Source organism: Oncorhynchus clarkii, chromosome 12 (genome assembly GCF_045791955.1).
Source record: "Oncorhynchus clarkii lewisi isolate Uvic-CL-2024 chromosome 12, UVic_Ocla_1.0, whole genome shotgun sequence".
NCBI lineage: Eukaryota > Metazoa > Chordata > Actinopteri > Salmoniformes > Salmonidae > Oncorhynchus > Oncorhynchus clarkii.
Genome location: NC_092158.1, coordinates 57,401,345 through 57,424,445, shown reverse-complemented (window position 1 = coordinate 57,424,445; position 23,101 = coordinate 57,401,345).

Below are 23,101 nucleotides of genomic sequence, written 5' to 3'. Positions count from 1 at the left end.
TGCCCTCCCGACGAACCATCAAACAGGCAAAGCATCAATACAGGACTAAGATCGAATCGTACTACACTGGCTCTGATGCTTGTTGGATGTGGAAGGGCTTGCAAACTGTTAGACTACAAAGGGAAGCACAGTGGAGAGCTGCCCAGTGACATGAGCTTACCAGACAAGGTAAATTACTTTGAGGCAAGTAAAACTGAAACATGCCTGAGAGCATCAGCTGTTCCCTCTGACTGTGTGATCACGCTCTCCGTAGTAAATAAGACCTTTAAACAGGTCAACATTCACAAGGCTGCAGGGCCAGACGGATTTCCAGGACGTGTACTCCGAACATGCGCAGACTAACTGGCAACTGTCTTCACTGACATTTTCAACCTGTCAACTGAGTCTGTAATACCAACATGTTTCAAGCAGACCCCCATAGTCCCTGTGCCCAAGAACACTAAGGTAACCTGCCTAAGTGAAAGGCTGGTCATGGCTCAGATCAACACCATTATCCCAGAAACCCTAGACCCACTCCAATTTACATACTGCCCCAAAAGATCCACAGATGATACAATCTCTATTGCACTCCACTCTGCCCTTTCACACCTGGACAAAAGGAACACCTATGTGAGAATGCTATTCATTGACTACAGCTCAGCGTTCAACACCATAGTGCCCTCAAAGCTCATCACTAAGCTAAGGACCCTGCGACTAAACACCTCTCTGTGGAACTGGATCCTGAACCAAAGTTTATCTCAATACTTTGTTATATACCCTTTGTTGGCAATGTCAAACTTATTCTGTAAGTCTTCACAAGGTTTTCACACACTGTTGCTGGTATTTTGGCCCATTCCTCCATGCAGATCTATAGAGCAGTGATGTTTTGGGGCTGTTGCTTGGCAACATGGACTTTCAACTCCCTCCAAAGATTTCCTATGGGGTTGAGATCTGGAGACTGGCTAGGCCACTACAGGACCTTGAAATGCTTCTTACGAAGCCACTCCTTCGTTGCCCGGGCGGTGTGTTTGGCATCATTGTCATGCTGAAAGACCCAGCCACGTTTCATCTTCAATGTCCTTGCTGATGGAAGGAAGTTTTCACTCAAAATCCCACGATACATGGCCCCATTCATTCTTTCATTTACATGGATCAGTCGTCCTGGTCCCTTTGCAGAAAAACAGGTGCCCAGTAGGTTTGCAGAAAAACAGCCCTTTCAAAACATGTCTTCTCTGACTACCTCATTCACCCCTCATGCTTCACAGTAGGTATCGTGTTTGCTGCAACCTTTCTGTCCTGTCGGAATCTACCTGCAGCCCACGTGTGTTCATCAGAAACTCTGTTTGTTAATTCTTTGTTTACCAAAAAGTTATATTTTGGTTTCATCTGACCATATGACATTCTCCCAATCTTCTTCTGGATCCTCCAAATGCTGTCTAGCAAACTTCAGACGGGCCTGGACATGTACTGGCTTAAGCAGGGGGACACGTCTGGCACTGCAGGATTTGAGTCCCTGGCGGCGTAGTGTGTTACTGATGGTAGGCTTTGTTACTTTGGTCCCAGCTTTCTGCAGGTCATTCACTAGGTCCCCCCGTGTGGTTCTGGGATTTTTGCTCACCGTTCTTGTGATCATTTTGACCCCACAGGGTGAGATCTTGCGTGGAGCCCCAGATCGAGGGAGATTATCAGTGGTCTTGTGTGTCTTCCATTTCCTAATAATTGCTCCCACAGTTGATTTCTTCAAACCAAGCTGCTTACCTATTGCAGATTCAATCTTCCCAGCCTGGTGCAGGTCTACAATTTTGTTTCTGGTGTCCTTTGACAGCTCTTTGGTCTTGGCCATAGTGGAGTTTGGAGTGTGACTGTTTGAGGTTGTGGACAGGTGTCTTTTATACTGATAACAAGTTCAAACAGGTGCCATTAATACAGGTAACGAGTGTAGGACAGAGGAGCCTCTTAAAGAAGAAGTTACAGGTCTGTGAGAGCCAGAAATCTTGCTTGTTTGTAGGTGACTAAATACTTATTTTCCACCATCATTTGCAAATAAATTCATAAAAAATCATACAATGTGATTTTCTGGATTTTTTTTCTCATTTTGTCTCTCATAGTTGATGTGTACCTATGATGAAAATTACAGGCCTCTTTCATATTTTTAAGTGGGAGAACTTGCACAATAGAATAAGACTGTAAGGTCAGTCAATGGGGAAAATTTCAAGAACTTTGAAAGTTTCTTCAAGTGCAGCCGCAAAAACTTTCGAGTGCTATCATGAGGACTGCCACAGGAAAGGAAGACCCAGAGTTACCTCTGCTGTAGAGGATATGTTCATTGGAGTTACCAGCCTCAGAAATTGCTGCTCACATAAATGCTTCGCAGAGTTAAAGTAACAGATACATCTCAACATCAACTGTTCAGAGGAGACGGCGTGAGTCAGCCCTTCATGGTCAAAAACAAAACACTACTAAAGGACACCAAATAGAAGACTTGCTTGGGCCAGGAAACACAAGCAATGGACATTAGACCGGGTGAAATCTGTCCTTTGGTCTGATGAGTCCAAATTTGGTCCAATTTTTGGTTCCAACCACTGTGTCTTTGTGAGACGCAGAGTAGGTGAACTGATGATCTTCACATGTGTGGTTCCCACCGTGAAGCATAGATTATGGTGTGGGGGTGCTTTGCTGGTGACACTGTCAGTGATTCATTTAGAATTCAAGGCACACTTAATCAGCATGGCTACCACAGCATTCTGCAGCAATCCGCCATCCCATCTGGTTTGCACTTAGTGGGACTATCATTTGTTTTCAACAGGACAATGACCCAACACAACTCCAGGCAGTGTAAGGGCTATTTGACCAAGAAGGAGAGTGATGGAGTTCTGCTTCAGATGACCTGGCCTCCACAATCACCCGACAACAACCCAGTTGAGATGGTTTGGAATGAGTTGGACTGCAGAATGAAAGAAAGGCATCCAACAAGTGCTCAGCAGATGTGGGAACTCCTTCAAGAGTGTTGGAAAAGCATTCCAGGTGAAGCAAATGCTAACAGAATGCTAAGAGTGCAAAGCTGTCATCAAGGCAAAAGGTGGCTACTTTGAAGAATCTCAAATATAAATTAGATTTTGATTTGTTTAACACTTTTTTGGTGACTACATGATTCTATATGTGTTATTTCATAGTGTTGATTTTTCAATATTGTAGAAAATAGTCAAAATTAAGAAAAACCCTTGAATGAGTAGGTGTGTCCAAACTTTTGGTTGGTACTGTGCATGTTGGTACTGTGCATGTCCCTTTTTTCAATGGTATAATTGCGTGACATGGTAGAATTTTGCAAATCTGCTCCCCCCTTTGCCCCAAGATGAATGGTTTTGATTAATAAAGTTTTCACTACACGCTCCACTGCTTTGATTGATCTAACGCTAGCTAGAAATCACAAGTGTCTATCCAGATAATAAAAATGCACCTGTGAAAGAAAATTAAAGGAACTTATATTTACATGTCATTTGTGGCATGCATGATCATAAGCAAAGTCATTGTAGCCTCTCATTTCACTTCCCCTTTGAGAACTATGAGCCCGGGCTGACTTGGCTTTCCTGTACCGCAGCCGAAGCCATCTAGCAGCGTATCTACCAAAGGTTGCACCGTGTTCACTAAAATGTGAGTAGCCTAAACAGCACTCTTTAGGGTAGCACCATGGTGTTGCTGGAGGATGGCTAGTTTCTGTCCTCATCTGGGTACTTTGACTTCAATGGTTCTCACCGCCTTCCATAGACTTACAAAGTAATTATAACAACTTCCCGAGGACATCCTCCAACCTATCAGAGGTCTTGCAGCATGAACTGACTTGTTGTCCACCCAATCAAAGGATCAGAGAATTAGTATACACTGAACAAAAATATAAACGGCAACATGTAAAATGTTGGTCCCATGGTTCATGAGCTGAAATAAAAGATCCCAGAAATGTTCCATACGCACAAAAGCTTATTTCTCAAAAATATGTTTACATCCATGTTAGTGAGTATTTATCATTTGCCAAGATAATCCATCCACCTGACAGGTGTGGCATATCAAGAAGCCGATTAAACAGCATGATCATTATACAGGTGCACATTGTGCTGGGGATAATAATAGGCCACTCTATAATGTACAGTTTTGTCACACAACACAATTAATAAATTAATGTAATATGAATGACAGTCATCCAATAGTTTGTAATAGAAATAGGGCCAAGCACATAAAAAAAAACATCATCCTCCCTCATCTAAAACGTCACCGACCTCCACTATCTCTCACTATATGAAAATGTGTGGCCTGTAAAGTAAAGGTGTTTGAACTTAGAAAAGGCTCTTGGAAAGTGGTTTCTTGCTAAACTTAAAGGGCTGGTTTCATTTGGGATTTCTACGAATGCCAACAGAATTCATAGAATGGATAAAGTGCAATGTGGACTCATCTCGACTTCAGGACACTTTTAAGTTTAAAAACCCTTTGACAAACTCAGATGTGGGGTCTCCTAACAGCCATCCATTATTGAGCAGTAGTTCAAATGTCTCCTCAGGTGTTATCAGGGACTATTCAGCTTTGGTCAGACTCAGCCCATCGGTTGGTGGGAGTCAACAGAGTTTCTGTGCTCAAAGTCGGGCTTGGGAAAAATGTGAAGCCATGTGATCAAAACTTGAATTATTAATGTTTTTGTAAAAATATTTAAGTGACACAGATGTGTATAGCTGTCAAAAGTGAGAGAAGACACATTCTGCAACATCTTCTCTTCCTCCCTGGATTCAGCCCACTTCCGAGACATCCAGATTTGAGTGGGAAAAGAGAGAGATAACCCTGCTCCTGTGATCTATGTCTGGAAACGCTTCATACAGAACCAGGCAGATGGTGGTAAAGGGAGATAGAGGGGGAAAATCACATTGAGGCATGCATAAAGGAGCACTCCACAGTCCTACCACACTGCATTTCCTCCAACTGTTTTTACTCATTCATCTTAATCATGGCTGCTCTCTCATTTTGTAATTGACATTGTGAGAATGGCAGGGATTTTTCAGGGGAGATGCCGAGGGGAAAAAAGGGATCCCAGGCTAATTTGAATTAATGGGCGACACAGACGACAAAGTTGACAGTGTCCTCTAAAACAAACCTTGGCTCATTTTACGGGACCGAGTTTCTCCTCATCTCCATCACTGCCTTCACACTGCCACAGTATCAGTCTCTAACTGTGAGAATTCAGAGAGAGAGAGAGAGAGAGAGAGACACCCAACCAAATCATGACAAAACAAAAAGATAATTACTTGACAAATTGGAAAGAATCAACATAAAAACTGAGTAAACTAGAATGTTATTTGGCCCTAAACAGAGAATACACAGTAGCATAATATCTGACCAATGTGACTGACACAAAATGAAGAAAGGCTTTGACGATGTAGACTCAGTGAGCATGGCCTTGCTATTGAGAGAGGCCGCCATAGCCAGACCTGGCTCTCAAGAGAAGACCCATTGCCCACAAAATGAGGTGGAAACCAAGCTGCACTTTCTAACCTGCCAATATTATTATGACCATAGTAGAGACACATTTACCTCACATTACACAGAACCACAAAGAATTTGAAAACAAATCCAATCTCGATAAACTCCCATATCTATTAGGTGAAATACCACAGTCTGCCACCACAGCAGCAAGATGTGACCTGTAGCTACAAGAAAAGGGCAACCAGTGGAGCACAAACACCATTGTTTATGTTTATTTCTTTTCCCTTTCATACTTCAACTATTTGCACATTCTTACGACACTGTACATAGCCAATAATATAACATTTGAAATGTCCTTGCTTATTTCCCTTTTGTTTATTGTCTATTTCACATGCTTTGGTAATGTAAACAAACACTATACAGTATATTGTCACGTTCTGACCTTAGTTATTTTGTTATGTCTTTGTTTAGTATGATCAGGGCGTGGGTTGTCTATGTTAGTTTTTCTATGATTTGCTATTTCTGTGTTTGGCCTGGTATGGTTCTCAATCAGAGGCAGCTGTCAATCGTTGTCCCTGATTGAGAACCATATTTAGGGAGCCTGTTTTCTATTGTGTGTCGTGGGTGATTATTTTCTGTTTTCTGTTGTGTGTCTGCACCAGCCAGAACTGTTTTCGGGCGGTTCTCTTGGTTATTTTCCGTGTTTGTTACCACACGGGACCGTTTCACTTGATTATTTTGTATTTTTTGTAGTGTTCAATTTGTCTGATTAAAATGGACATTTACCACGCTGCAAATTGGTCCGACCTCGCTTACTCCTCATCAGAGGACGAGGACAAACGTTACATATATATACAAAAGTATGTGGACATCCCTTCAAATTAGTGGATTTGGCTATTTCAGCCACCTGTTGCTGTCAGTTGTATATAATTGAGCACACAGCCAAGCAATCTCAATTGACAAACATTGGCAGTAGAATGTCCTCATTGAAGAGTTCAGTGACTTTTAACAAGTCAGTTCGTCAAATTTCTGCCCTGCTAGAGCTGCCCCAGTCAACTGTAAGTGCTGTTATTGTGAAGTGGAAACATCTAGGAGCAAGAATGGCTCATCTGCGAAGTGTTAGCCCACACAAATTCACAGAACAGGACCGCCGAGTGCTGAAATGCGTAGCGTGTAAAAATCATTGGTTTGGCGGACGCCAGGAGAACGCTACCTGCCTGAATGCATAGTGCCAACTGTAAAGTTTGGTGGAGGAGGAATAATGGTCTGGGGCTGTTTTTCATGGTTCGGGCGTGGCCCCTTAGTTCCACTTAAGGGAAATCTTAATGCTTCAGCATACAATGACATTCTAGACAATTCTGTGCTTGCAAATTTGTAGGGAATGCCCTTTCCTGTTTTAGCATGACAATGCTCCCGCTTGACTGCTTGACTGGCCTGCACAAAGCCCTGACCTCAACCCCATCGAACACCTTTGGGATGAATTAGAACGGCGACTGCAAGCCAGGCCTAATTGTCCAACATCAGTGCCCAACCTCACTAATGCTCTTGTGGCTAAATGGATGCAACCTCGGCAGCAATGTTCCAACGTCTAGTGGAAAGCCTTAGCAGAAGAGTGAAAGCTGTTACAGCAGCAAAGGTGGGACCAACTCCATATTAATGCCCATGATTTTGTAATGCGATGTTCGACGAGGTGTCCACATACTTTTGGTCATGTAGTGTATGCTTCTCATGCCAATAAATCCCTTTGAATTGAATTGAGAGAGAAAGAGCGACAGAGAGAGACGGAGATAGAGAATGAAAGACTGGGTTCGATTCCCGGCTGTGTTACACGACCGGGAGACCCATGAGGCGATGCACAATTGGCCCAGCGTCGTCCGGGTTAGTTGACAGTTTTGCCGGCTGGGATGTCCTTGTCCCATAGCGCTCTAGCAACTTCTGTGGCGTGCTAGGCACATGCACGCTGACACGGTCGCCCGTTGTACAGTGTTCCCTCTGACACATTGGTGCGGCTGGCTTCCAGGTTAAGCAAGCAGTGTGTCAAGAAGCAGTGAGGCTTGGCAGAGTCATGTTTTGTAGGACGCATGGCTCTTGACCTTCACCTCTCCCGAGTTCGTACAGGAGTTGCAGCGACTGTAACTACCAATTGGATATCACAAAAATTGGGGCGAATAAGGGGTAACAAAACGTTTTTTAATAAAGTCACGACCTAACAATCTTCTATGCAACCCTTTTCAACATGCAGCAATACAGAACTAGAGACAGGCTTTATTGTGTGTGTGTGTATGTATGCTTGTGTGTTGATGTTCACGCATTAGATGTTCCTCAAGATTGCAGTATCCCCAGTATATGCATGTATCCCCATGTCCACAGTAGACCACCGTGTGACATGCAGTTTGATATAGTGACTTCTTCCACTTGTCCCCACAAAGGTCATTAATAAGACAGAGGAATCCTTCCCGACTGCAAATATAGTTGTTGGCTGTCGACTGCAGACTGTCCTTTTCTTTCTGCCTGACTGAAAATTGTTAGTTATTTCATGTTTGCAATGATCTTCCTCGGCTGTTTCTTCACAGCTAAGGTGGCAGTCGGCCCACTGGTACGGAAATTGATGTAGGTCAGTCAGTTGTCTTCTACGTCGTTTGGCATAATATAAATGTCATGGACCCATTCTGTTGTGGTCTTTTATGCTACAATATAGTAATTCCTGCAATACCAATGGGAGGTTGACATTTTTGACATGAACAAGGAAAGTGTCCTGATATATTTTCCTACATCAGTATCACAGTGAGAGTCCTTCTCTGGCATACTTGGAGTTGAGCAGAGCAAACTACTACCTAGACTGGTTGTGGAGGACCATCAGTGTGATACCCATCTCCTTGCATTCTCTCCTTATCATCCCAAGACACATTGTGGCAGAGCCTCCACTGACTAATAAGGGAACCAGTGTGTTACAATGACCTGGCTGATTCACAACACCTATCTGGCACCACAACACTGTCATCATAGTGGAAATATATGGCCCACTACATCCATGTCTTCAGATTATGTTTAAATTTAATAACTGAGAAGCACAGTTCACCCTCGAATCCATGGTTCAGCCCCCTCCCCAGGGGGAGAAATGTGACACTGGAGGTGAGGTCACTGGAGCCTGCTGTGACTGAGGGAGGTCTCCAAGGAATCAGTTCTCAGAGAACTAGAGGACCCGGCTCTCTGGGGGGGAAAAGACTCTGGAAAACACAACCCACCTCAATGGTGCAGAATGTGTCACTGTCCGTACATGAGTTACTTCTGATCAATTGTCTCACCGAGTTAAAAGCTTTATAGGATGTGTGTTCAAATTGTTTCATTCAATTTGTCTCGGCAAGAGAGTGACTGTGGAAATTGCTCGACTGCTGCAATCCTGATGCAATCTCTGAAAAAACTAATTTCAGTATATAAACTGGTGTAAATGCCAGCATAACTCAACGCTATATAAGAACAAATGTTAGCGTAGCATATTCAACAGCGTTTAAGAAATATATGACCTTCAACAGTGTTATCTTGTGATCAAGCCATCAATGTTTTGTGATTATTCGTGTCATAAAAATGTTAGCAATTAGAGAGTTTGACATTTCAGTGGAAATACTACTATCAGCTTTTTGCGGTTTAGCCCCCCCAAAATATGTCCCGTAATATCAGCATATGGTCCCCAGTTATTTGCCTCATGACTCCTGCATGCTTTGTTGACTATGAACTTTCTTGTTTACCGTACCGTGGGACAAACTAAGTTTGTTCCCACACTCGGGACTCAGACTCTCTATTGGTTACACTGACTTTTTGCCCCCCATCCTATTTTAACCACCTCTCGCCGGCTTTGTATTCATGTTACCTGATGAAATTGCTGTAAAATATGATCCTGTTGCCATCAAATGCACATTCAAATGTCATATATCAATACTGCAGAGCTCTCTCTGTCCTCTGCTGTGTATTACTGTTATCTGTTTCACTGATTTCTGTTCTCGTAAAAGTCTGGGTTTTCTACACGTTACCACTAGAAGCTTATTACCTAAAATGGATCAATTGAAAGTGTGGGTTCACAGATGTGTTGGTCAATACTAAGACGTGGTTAGAAAGAGTGTTTTGAATACTGATGTTAACCTTTCTGGCTATAGATCTTCCAATGGTGGGTGAGTGGCAATCTTTACTAAGGTTGCTTCCACCAAGTCTGTCCCCAAACAATTTGATTTGCTGGTTTTTAGCATTACACTTTTAAATAGCTCTTCGTTGACTGTTGCAGGGTGTTATCATCCTCCATCAGCACCGGCCTGTACCCAACCTGCCCTAAGCTCTCTCCTGGCCCCCTACACTAAGTCGGAATTTGTCTTGCTAGGTGACCTAAACTGGGACATGCTTAAACCACCTGACCAAGTCCTAAAGCAATAGGACTCCCTAAATCTTTCTCAGATTATCACCAATCCCACAAGGTATGACTCCAAACACTCCGAAAAAGGCTTCTCTCCTCGATGCTATCCTCACAAATAATCCTGATAGGTACCAATCTAGTGTTTTCTGTAATGACCTTAGTGATCCCTGTTTTACAGCCTGTGTTCGGAATGGCTGTTCAGTGAAACGTCCGGTCCTGATTTGTCATAGACGCTTGCTAAAACACTTTAAATAGCAAGCCTTCCTTCATGACCTGGCCTCTGTAAATTAGTATAGAATGATCCCCTCTGTCGAAGAAGCTAGGACCTTCTTTTTTTATATCTTCAGTGATATTGTTAATAAACACACCCCTGTCATGACGTTGGCCTGGGGGGTAGGTTTATGACAGTCATAAATACATCTTCCCCCCTTTTTCCTCTCTCTACCCTACTGAGGTTACATTTGCAAAACCCTTGGTTAACATAGAGATTCTGGGAACATCAGAAGGTGGGGGGAAACTAACTATATTCTGGTAATCCGAACAATGGAACAAATGCGGTGGTACTTAATGAATACGATGTCAGTTCGGTTGTCATCTGAGACATTCTCATCAATGATCAGATGACAAACTACAGTGGAAAGTCTACACATCAGAGTTATCGGATTCACATGGAATTGTTGTTCAATTTAAATGTTTGAATATGAAATTATTCGTGATGGGATAAAATGTGACTTTAGCTTCTAAAATGTGAAATTTGGGTTTTCATAAGGGCTCTGCTCAATCAGTGGCCCGCCCCTGTGAAGGGACATGGGCTATAAAACGTTTCAAACACATCCTCCTCTCCCTTCCTATATATGCCCTTGACGACAGTATAACCTCCTGCTCTGAGGACATGAGGACGACGGTCCTATGTCAGAATGGTTCAGATAATAACTACAGAACGAAGCCAACATCAGCGTGAGCTTTGGTTGCAAATGGTATGAACTTTGAACAGAAGTTCACTACAGAAGTGATACCTCCTAGCCGTTGAGTTAGCAACAGCAGATGCAAACGTGGGTTAGGAAGGAACAGACAGAATATCCCGTCTATCACAAAACGACGTTACTACAACGTATTCAATTGACCACCAGAGACATTCTTCAAAGGACTCGGTTGGGCAACACGGCTTTCCATCTACCACCAACCTACCGAAGCGCAGCTCAGAGTAAATATTTATTGCATTTTCCTTTTTCAAATGGGCGGTAATTTAGAATGCATAAGATACTGTATTTACGATAGCACAGCTTCTTCCCTTTGTTCCTCAGTCGTCCCGCTCTTTCACTCAAACCCAGACCCTTTTCTTTTGTGTAATAAGCTGTCATATCTGTTCCGCCTGCTAGGGACGTTTTCCTTTATGACGTAATTTGTAATCAAGTTATGATTTAATTATGTGTATGTGTAATTGTGTGTGATTAGTTAGGTATTTAGTAAATAAATAAATCCAATTTTGTATTGCTAGTTCAAATTGTTAGCCAGGGTTCGTGGAGATAACCAAGAATTTACAACTTTCAGATGAGACTGAATTAAGATGACGATTGATATTGACTGCTGTTGATGTAAAATATTACTAGGTCTTTAAGAGTTTATTCGGAAGATAACAGCTCTATAAGTATTATTTTGTGGTGTCCGACTCTCTAGTTAAATACATTTACATGATTAGCTCAATCAGGTAATATTAATTACGGAGAAATTATTTTATAGAATAGCATGTCATATCACTTAATCCGGCATAGCCAAAGACACGACAACCCCATAAAGAAAATTAGCATTAAAAACAGTTTCAGCCCCTGATTCGACCCTGATCTTGCAGAGTTACCCCACCTCAAGAATTGCATTTGGCGAAATGCTCGGCACACGCATACTCAGGCTGACTGGCTCTCGTTCAGGCAAATGAGAAATAAGTGCACTCAGGCTATCCGGAAGTACAACGTTAGTTACTTTAAGGAGCAGTTCTGAAAAACGGCTAAAGACCTGGAGAATAAACCCTCCTCCTCACAGCTGCCCATGTCCCTTAAAGTTGATGATATGGTTGTTATTGATAAGAAGCACATGGCTGAGCTCTTTAATCACCACTTCGTTAAGTTAGGAGTCCTATTTGACTCAGCCATGCATCCTTGCCCGTCCAACATTTCCCAATCTCCCACCCCTTCTAATGCGACTAGCCCTGATGCTCCTCCCTCTTTTTCCCCTGCCCCGCTACAAAGTTTGTCCCTGTAGGCGGTCACTGAGTCCGAGGTGCTAAAAGAGCTCCTTAAACATGACCCCCAAAAAACATCTGGGTCAGATTGTTTAGACCCTTTCTTCTTTAAGGTTGCTGCGCCTATAATCGCCAAGCCCATCTCTGACCTTTTTCACCTGTCTCTCCTCTCTGGGGAGGTACCCATTGCTTGGAAGGCAGCCACGGTTAGTCCTTTATTTAAAGGGGGCGATCAAGCGGATCCTAACTGTTATAGGCCTATTTTTTTTTATTTTGCCCTGTTTATCAAAAGGGTTGGAAAAACTGACTGGCTTTCTTGATGTCTATAGTATTGTCTCTGGGATGCAATCTGGTTTCCGCTCAGGTTATCGATGTGTTTATTTTATTTCACTTTTATTTAACCAGGTAGGCCAGTTAAGAACACGTTCTCATTTACAACTGCAACATGGCCAAGATAAAGCAAAGCAGTGTGACAAAGACAACAACAGAGTTACAACATGGGATAAACAAACGTACAGTCAATAACACAATAGAAAATCTGTATACAGTGTGTGCAAATTAAGTAAGGAAGTAAGGCAATAAATAGGCCATTGGGGCGAAGTATGTGTGCCACTGCAACCTTAAAGGTCCTCAATGATGTCACCATTACCCTTGATTCTAAGTAATGTTGTGCTGCTATTTTTATTGACTTGGCCAAAGCTTTTGATCCGGTAGACCATTCCATTCTTGTGGGCCGGCTAAGGAGTATTGGTGTCTCCGAGTGATCTGTGGCCTGGTTTGATAACTACCTCTCTGAAAGAGTACAGTGTATAAAGTCAGAACATGTCCCAACCACTGCCTGCCACCAAGGGTGTACCCCAAGGCTTGATCCTAGGTCCCATGTTCTTCTAATTTACATCAACAACATAGCTCAGGCATAGCTCTCTCATCCATTTATATACAGATTATACAGTCTTATAGTCAGCTGGCCCCTCCCCGAATTTTGTGTTAAATGCTCTACTACAAACTTTCTTAGTGTCCAACAAGCTTTCTCTGCCCTTAACCTTGTTCTGAACCTCCAAAACAAAGATCATGTGGTATGATAAGAAGAATGCCCCTCTCCCCACAGGTATGATTACTACCACTGAGGATTTAGAGCTTGAGGTTGTCACCACAAGTACTTGGGAGTTTGGCTAGATGGTACACTGTCATTCTCTCAGCACATATCAAAGCTGCAGGCTAAAGTTAAATCTAGACTTGGTTTCCTCTATCGTAATTGCTCTTTCACCCCAGATGCCAAACTAACCCTGATTCAGATGACCATTCTACCCATGCTATATTATGGAGACATATTTTATAGATTGGCAGGTAAGGGTGTTCTCGAGCGGCTAAATGTCCTTTACCATTCGACCATCAGATTTGCCACCAATGTTCCTTATAGGACACATCACTGCTCTCTATACTCTTCTGTAAACTGGTCATCTCTGTATACCCGTTGCAAGACCCACTGGTTGTTGCTTATTTATAAAACACTCTTAGGCCTCACTCCCCCATATGAGATATCTACTGCAGCCCTCATCCTCCACATACAACACCTGATCTTCCAGTCACATTCTGTTAAAGGTCCCCAAAGCACACACATCCCTGTGTCGCTTGTTTTTTCAGTTCGCTGCAGCTAGCGACTAGAACGAGCTGCAACAAACACTCAAACTGGACAGTTATCGCAATCTCTTCAATCAAAGACTCAATCATGGACACTCTTACTGACAGTTGTGGCTGCTTTGCATTATGTATTTTTGTCTCTATCTTCTTGCCCTTTGTGCTGTTGTCTGTGCCCAACAATGTTTGTACCCTGTTTTGTGCTTCTACCATGTTGTGCTGCTGCCATGTTGTGTTGGTACCATGTTGTTGTCATGTGTTGCTGCCATGCTACGTTGTCGTCTTAGGTCTCTCTTTATGTAGTGTTGTCTCTCTTGTTGTGATGTGTGTTTTGTCCCATCCCCGCAGGAGGGCTTTTGCCTTTTAGTAGGTCGTCATTGTAAATAAGAATTTGTTCTTAACTGACTTGCCTAGTTAAATAAAGGATAAATTAAAAAATATATTTTTGTTCAATTACAATAAATACCCATGTAATTTTGTTCAAAAAAGAGACACCAACCTCAGATCCGAAGTGTTTAATAGATAGTTGACTAGTAGGCTCGCCTTCCAGTAAAAGAAAAATCGCTTGCCTGTCAACTTTTCATTGAGTAGTCCGGTGCACCCTCCTGTAGACTCTTAAAAATGGTTCTTCAACAACATCTTCTTCAGTGTTGGAACCAAATAATGTCTCAGTATTTATTTTACAGATTCATCTTATGTTTTGAGAAAGTAGATGACAGTTCAATACTAACATATAAATGAGTATGAATCATTTAGGTAAAAAGTTGGATAGTAAATGATGTGTGGTCTGTCGCACAGTCAAAATGTGTATATATACAGTGCCTTGCGAAAGTATTCGGCCCCCTTGAACTTTGCGACCTTTTGCCACATTTCAGGCTTCAAACATAAATATATAAAACTGTATTTTTTTGTGAAGAATCAACAACAAGTGGGACACAATCATGAAGTGGAACGACATTTATTGGATATTTCAAACTTTTTTAACAAATCAAAAACTGAAAAATTGGGCGTGCAAAATTATTCAGCCCCCTTTTTTCAGTTTTTGATTTGTTAAAAAAGTTTGAAATATCCAATAAATGTCGTTCCGCTTCATGATTGTGTCCCACTTGTTGTTGATTCTTCACAAAAAAATACAGTTTTATATCTTTATGTTTGAAGCCTGAAATGTGGCAAAAGGTTCAAGGGGGCCGAATACTTTCGCAAGGCACTGTATATATGCATTTCTTGAAAACCTAACTTAACTTACACAAACTGTAATGAAAATCGGTGGTCATCTAGGTAGAAGGGTGTATTTAGTCACAAAACATACGGTTATTTTCCAGTCCATTTAAATGTTGCGATCGAGGTGATTTAATCCTCCAACCGCTAGAGAGTGTCTGAAGTTAGGGGGTGTCCAATTTTGGGGGAAAATTAGCTAAGCCACCCAGCCTTTACACTGCATGGTGCTGCTGAGCCATCCTCCTTTCATCATAGATAGCACTTATGTGTTTCAAACTAAAAACACCCTGTACAATTTCTGCATGCAAAATGTCCTTTATGATAACAATAATAATAACAAGATTGAAAAGGTTTGGCATGGGCCTCTAAAATCCTCAAAAGGTTATACAGCTGCACCATTGAGAGCATTTTGACTGTGTATGACTGCTTGGTATGGCAACTGCATCGCCCACGATCGCATGGCGCTACAAAGGATGGAGCGGACAGCCTAGTACATTACTGAGGCCGAGCTCCCTGCCATCCAGGACCTCTATATCAGACGGTGTAAAAAGCCACCCAAGCCATAGACTGTTCTCTCGGCTTCCGCATGGAAAGCGGACTGAGTGGACCCTTGTATTTCTTTTTTCACTATCTCTACACACACTCACAGGACTCTACCCACTGACACTCCAACACACACACACACACACACACACACACACACACACACACACACATTACAACAAAGCACACAAAATTGCTGCTTTAAAAAAATATCACTCTGAATTCATTTAGGGGGGAAGCAATTTGCTAGTTGTTTTGTCCTCTCTACAAAATAATCACATTGTTGTCACAGACTTTCAGCAGTGCTCTGTTGCAGATGATGTAGCTCAATATTCCAGTGAGAACAGACTATATTCACTCATCCAGTAAGTCTTGAGGGGAGACCAGTGTGGAGAGGAGGTTGCTATGAGGCACTACTCTGCTCTCATTGTTTATTTTTAAAACATTTTATTTAACATTTATTTAACTATGCAAGTCAGTTAAGAACAAATTCTTATTTTTTCAATGACGGCCTACGCTGGGCCAATTGGCATAACACACAGCTCCTCGATTCTACGACAGCTGTAAGCAGAAGACAGCAAAATCAATGGATGGAGAGAGAGAACGTAGCCGTTTAAAGCATTAAACGGATGCAACTGTCTGAAACAGAAGTGGGCAGTGAAAATGCCAGGGGACTAGTTTAGCCTTTCAGGACCCCTCTAAACTGCCTTCATCATCTCCATGGCTGCACAGTGCAGTGCTGTTTTAGAACATAGGTGGTGGTGTGGTGCCAGGCACACAGACCAATGCCAAAGTTTTTAGAGGGATGCCAGTTCACTGTGGCTGCCTGCGCACTTCCTATTTCATATTTTCAAGCAAACTTTTACACTGTCATCCATTGCCAGTCCAGGGAAGCTACTGTGTGGTGGGTGGTGATTTCCATCTAAATTAAAATGGGTAGTTTAAATGAACTTAACTTTGAATGACGTGCTTGGACACTGGATGGACAAACCTAGCTATAAGCTGATGTTAATGGGAGACAACCTGCCGCTGGAAACAATCGCCTGATACAGACACATAGGGAATCCCCAAAGTATGCAGAATACACTGCCAGGAAGTTTACACCTGGACAACTGAAACTGGTACAAAGCAATGAGAGAAAAAAAAAGAAATGGAAAGAGCCACTTGCCAATATTGCTTTGCATATATTACATTATGTATTTTTGTTGTCTTTTCATTTTCCAATTGGAATTTTCCTATTATCTTTTCCTCTTTCTAGTTTTAATTTGATGTGGCACAAAGCACCCATTGTGATGTCATACTTTAAAACACATGAATTATGCACACTTTGTAATTTTCAATTAATCATATTCTATTTCCAATTTAATGATAGTACAATTAATTCTCGGTAGCTATTGTTGCCGAGTGGTTGAAAGTTAAATTGTATGATGATGATAATTGGTTGCAGTGGGGAACCCATGTGGAGTCTATATTTTCGTGCTGTTATGATACTGCATGTAGCATTGTGTAAATGTGTTACATATTCCACAGTTTTGACTTTATATTTCAAACCAGTAAAACCTTACTCAAAGGGATTGATCATGCAATTTTGATTAGCTTACATAACACCTTATTCTACATTATGCATGACTGACATAACATTATGAAGACTTAACAATAATGTTTAATCTCCCTCTACAACCGGCAATATTATAATTACACACACACATAAACACATAAACATGGAGCATATTGTTCTACTAAGTCACACTGTCACAAACTGTCAGTCACCTTGAATTGACCGACATGTTTTTTTTCCCCCTTTTGAAATGACCAAAAGCAACATTGATAAAACGCCACATCGTGGTTTTACTTGAAGTAAGTGTCTGATTTGACAGTTTCTTAACCTCCTATTGATAGCCTCACCAAAGTGAAAGTAGGGCAGTAAAAAAAGGCACCGAGTGTTGATAAGAGAATGCCTTGATAGTTCCTCTCGCCTCCTTTAAAAATATATGAGAAGTTCTACTCCCGATTCATGAAACATTAAGCACCAGGCACTACCCGTTTACAACTTTTTCTCTTGTTTCCTCTCTGCTGTGTCAAGAGTAAATCAGTGGTCATTAAATCAGGCTGGAGATCTACAAAGACGCCACCCGACTGCTAAATTAACTGGGGTTCTGGAGGTGGATTTCCTGTCCCTGCTACTAAATCATGGATCCCTTAGCAACTACATCATTTCACAGGAGTTTACATTTTCAAAGGAAAAGTGAACCAGCAGGCTTTTTTCAATACATTACTCAGATTAAGAGAGGCAATGGCAATTTCTCACATGGAATAGCCTTCATTTCTCAGAACAAGAATAGACTGATGCTTTTCGGAAGAAATATACTTTGTTTCTAGCCATTTTAACCTGTAATCGAACCCACAAATGCTGATGCTCCAGATACTCAACTATTCAATCGAATGGCAGTTTTATTGCTTCTTTAATCAGGACAACAGTTTTCAGCTGTGCTAGCATAATTGCAAAAGTGTTTTCTAATGATCAATCAGCCTTTTAAAATGATACATTTGGATTAGCTAACACAACGTGCCATTGGAACACAGGAGTGATGGTTGCTGATAATGGGCCTCTGTACGCCTACATAGATATTCCATTAAAAATCAGCCGTTTCCAGCTACAATAGTCATTTACAACATTAACAATGTCTACACTGTATTTCTGATCAATTTTATGTTATTTTAATGGACAAAAAAACAAGGACACTTCTAAGTGACCCCAAACTTTTGAACGATAGTGTGTGTGTGTATATATTTGTTGTTGATGTGGAAGAAGGTGCGTGTTTTTATGGCACTGTTGAAATGTACCACATTTATTGAACATCCACGTTTTTATACTGTTCGTCAAGGCAATCATCCTTTCCTTATGCTCGCATTCATGTATTTTTCAGTAGCATGTGAACAGCAAATGACTTCTTTGTTTGTCAGCAATTGTGCAGAGAGCCTTTTTGTTTCCCCTTGCCCTTGGGACTTCATTTCCATATCATTTTAAAGCCACTTACCCCGGCATACTTCTAGAAGGCTGGGATTCTTAGAACAGTACAGCACATGTATATATTTATTTAGACAAGATGGCAGCAATTATCACAGCTTCTCATGTGCATACAAAGCATGAATGCTCCTAGTACACTTTAACATAATTTTTTAAAAATTTAACAATCATGTACCTATGGGTCAATCTGTAATAATCATGTGCCTATTAAGCGCACATGAGGGAATAAAGGAATTGGTTAACCTCCTTTTGAGTGCTTGTCTTGTTGTGGGAATGAGTGAGTTAATCAGGAACCTGAGCCACGCCCCCACACCTGAGGAGCATTGAGGCTAACAAGCTGTCCCCACAAAGGCAGCTCTCAGACATTGTTCAGCAGATTCAAGCCAGCAACAGGAGAGGACAGTAGGCAGTGCTCAGCCACACACACCCGACCAGGGGAGAGGGGACCCTCCTCGGGATGAAGAGCTGAATGATGTGTGGGTGCGTACCAATGGTTTCCAGTATGATGACGTTACTGCTGAAGCTTTCCCCACTCTCTCCAGATGTGGCCTGCTACGACAAGACTGCAGAGGCCACGACTACCGCATTGAAACCTTCTGATGCCAACGAAACAAACGCTCCATGCTAAACAACTATGGACTCTAGCGTGTATGTGGTGTGATTGTCCCCGGGCCTGTCCTTGTGTTTTGTGTTGTTTTTATTCTATGGTCACCTTCTTAATACTAAGAAAATAACTCCTATCCACTTTAATATCTTTATGTCAAATAAATGGCTTTACATTCACAGGTTCCTGTGTAAATCACCATCCTGAGGAAAAAAAATCTAGTTACTGTGTGGGTGGGAGAATGTAGCTCAGTGGGGGTGCTGTCACCGTTGATGCATTGACACCTCTCTGTGTTCGATAACACAGAAACACCTGAAAGCTACGACTTCTTAATTAGACATTTCTATTTTGTTCACATACACATTTACAAAAACGCACATGCACACACCATCTTCACCAAAGCGCTAATTCACCCTCCTTCTGTACATCAACACAGTTTGCTGAAGTTCAATGCTGCCTTGTTATCCCCCCTAACATACTGCATGCACCCTTCATGAAAGGAAGGCAGCAGCCAGTTGTAGACTATAATGATGCAGGCTGTCAGACAGCCCCACCTCTGTCTGACCCTTCTCTGGATACTTACCCTGCTATGTGTTGCCATAGCGATGAACAGCTGTAATTAGCAGGGACAGATCTTATTACAAAATGGTCTAAAACCCTGTGATGTAATTTGGAGTGCTCCCTGACTCCCAAAGAGCAGGCAAAGGGCAGGTCTCCTCTCTAGTGAGTTATCTAAAGATGATAAAAGCTCATTTAGCCTCTGTAGGGAAGGCCAAGAGAGAGAGACTGCCAAACAGCCTGGCTAACAATCGGATTATTCTTAGAACAGAATGGAAACGGTTGAGCCCAACAGAGGGTTGCAAACCAAAGGAGAGACAGATCCAGGTTATAAACGGTGATTAAATGTGGTAAAAGGACATAAGCTGATCATCATGCAGAATCAAAATAAGATCTGTACAGCAACATATCATACTTAAACCCAAGGTTATAGGGCATTTATTTTCAGTCATGTAATGTGGTGAAATGGGGATGACTAATGACAGTCATACAGTACTCTATGTCCAAGGTATCACAGATAAAAGGGAAACCTTCAATGCAAAGGATCAGATCGTCTTGGCCTGGTTCGAAAGCATGTCTCAGTCAGCACGTACAGGTAACTGTCAAAATAATGGAATCACTTGAGTAAATGAGGGATACAAATTACATTCAAAGCAGGTGCGTTTCCTGAGTTAATTAAGCATTTAACATCCCATCATGCTTAGGGCCATGCGTACAAATGCTTGACAGGACGTTATTTTGGCTACGCCCCCATTTGATGACAATGCCCCCCACAGGGCACGAGTGGTCACGGAATGGTTTGATGAGCATGAAAACGATGTGAACCATATGCCATTGTCGTCTCAGTCAACAGAGCTCAACCCAAGTGAACACTTATGGGAGATTCTGCAGCGGCTCCTGAGACAGCGTTTTTTGCCACCATCAACAAAAGACCAAATGATTGACTTTCTAGTTCCAGACACTTGTATAATCTATGACATGGTGCATTGAAGCTGTTCTGGCTAGTGGTGGCCCTACACCCTATTAAGACACTTAGTTGGTATTTCCTTTATTTTGGCAGTTATCTTTAGTTCCATGTATTGAAACTGAGTGGAAATGTGAAATGGCTTATAATGTCTTCCAGCGATTTTTGAACTTTTCCTGTTAAAAAGTGATTTCCCAAGTATAAATACCGTAAAGTACACACACTAAATGGTAATAAAATATGTTTTGAGCAAAATAGTGTTTTTTTAGACACTGCAAACTTCAAGGAGCAGGACCTTCATGGAGTTGGTCTGATGGTCAAATGTGATGTCATCGGCCGCCACCTTGCTTGAGGAACGATAGAGGAGCGATAGAGAACAAAAGAGGAAAGCCCCTCCGTACTTGTGCCATGTCATGACTTCCCTGGACCACCTATTGAGACCACCTTTTGTTAAGTAAATCAGGTGAAAAGGAGGCTGGAGGACGTTAAATGGGATAGATGTCCTGATGTAGTTGTACAGGATGAGCCGAAGAGGGTAGAGTGTGTTCTGCAGGATTCTTTCTCCTTCCACTACTTTTCCAAGCACCTGTCAGTCTACAACACCCACCCAAACCATAAACTTTAACATGTTGACTCAAATACCTCTAAACGCATGTGTGATATATGTAATGTTTTAAAATTCTGTAAACATATTCCTGAGAGTGCCCTGAATGTAACACTGCCTCGTGCACCTAAGTGAGGGTTTCGTCTTTGCATATGAAAGGTACTATGTCTAACTTTGCTTCCCCCTTGAGGAAGCTAGGGGAATTGCAACAACACTTAGGCTGAATAATTAATAACTCTCCCCGCATCCAATTTCCCCACAACATGTTGGGGATTCTCTCTAGAGTCTTTTACTTTCAGTTTGGTCCACCAGCTTTAAGCAGCTGAAAATACGACATTTTTAGTAATTTAAAATAAATTTCACAGCAAGTTAGATGGTACAATGACTCTCTACACTCTCAACTGCATGTTTTCTCACATAAACTGAATTTGAGCAAACAGTGTAGAATTAGGAACTAGGAAATGGTACAGCAATTTCTACACGTTGGACGTTTGCCCCAGTCCGCCACTGTTGGTTGTGCTCGAGGAGGAGATGACCAACCCTCCGAGTGACGCTGATGGAAGAGAGGGAGGGTGAGACTTTCCCATTTTACAACAGAGACAGTCTTTTGTTGTTAGATAAAAGGCTGTATTTTCAGAATCTGTTTTTGTTTGGGCCCAAATTATTATACAGTTGAAGTCGGAAGTTTATATACAGTGCCTTGCGAAAGTATTCGGCCCCCTTGAACTTTGCGACCTTTTGCCACATTTCAGGCTTCAAACATAAAGATATAAAACTGTATTTTTTTGTGAAGAATCAACAACAAGTGGGACACAATCATGAAGTGGAACGACATTTATTGGATATTTCAAACTTTTTTAACAAATCAAAAACTGAAAAATTGGGCTTGCAAAATTATTCAGCCCCTTTACTTTCAGTGCAGCAAACTCTCTCCAGAAGTTCAGTGAGGATCTCTGAATGATCCAATGTTGACCTAAATGAATAAGGATGATAAATACAATCCACCTGTGTGTAATCAAGTCTCCTTATAAATGCACCTGCACTGTGATAGTCTCAGAGGTCCGTCAAAAGCGCAGAGAGCATCATGAAGAACAAGGAACACACCAGGCAGGTCCGAGATACTGTTGTGAAGAAGTTTAAAGCCGGATTTGGATACCAAAAAAATTCCCAAGCTTTAAACATCCCAAGGAGCACCGTGCAAGCGATAATATTTAAATGGAAGGAGTATCAGACCACTGCAAATCTACCAAGACCTGGCCGCCCCTCTAAACTTTCAGCTCATACAAGGAAAAGACTGATCAGAGATGCAGCCAAGAGGCCCATGATCACTCTGGATGAACTGCAGAGATCTACAGCTGAGGTGGGAGACTCTGTCCATAGGACAACAATCAGTCGTATATTGCACAAATCTGGCCTTTATGGAAGAGTGGCAAGAAGAAAGCCATTTCTTAAAGATATCCATAAAAAGTGTTGTTTAAAGTTTGCCACAAGCTACCTGGGAGACACACCAAACATGTGGAAGAAGGTGCTCTGGTCAGATGAAACCAAAATTTAACTTTTTGGCAACAATGCAAAACGTTATGTTTGGCGTAAAAGCAACACAGCTCATCACCATCCCCACTGTCAAACATGGTGGTGGCAGCATCATGGTTTGGGCCTGCTTTTCTTCAGCAGGGACAGGGAAGATGGTTAAAATTGATGGGAAGATGGATGGAGCCAAATACAGGACCATTCTGGAAGAAAACCTGATGGAGTCGGCAAAAGACCTGAGACTGGGACGGAGATTTGTCTTCCAACAGGACAATGATCCAAAACATAAAGCAAAATCTACAATGGAATGGTTCAAAAATAAACATATCCAGGT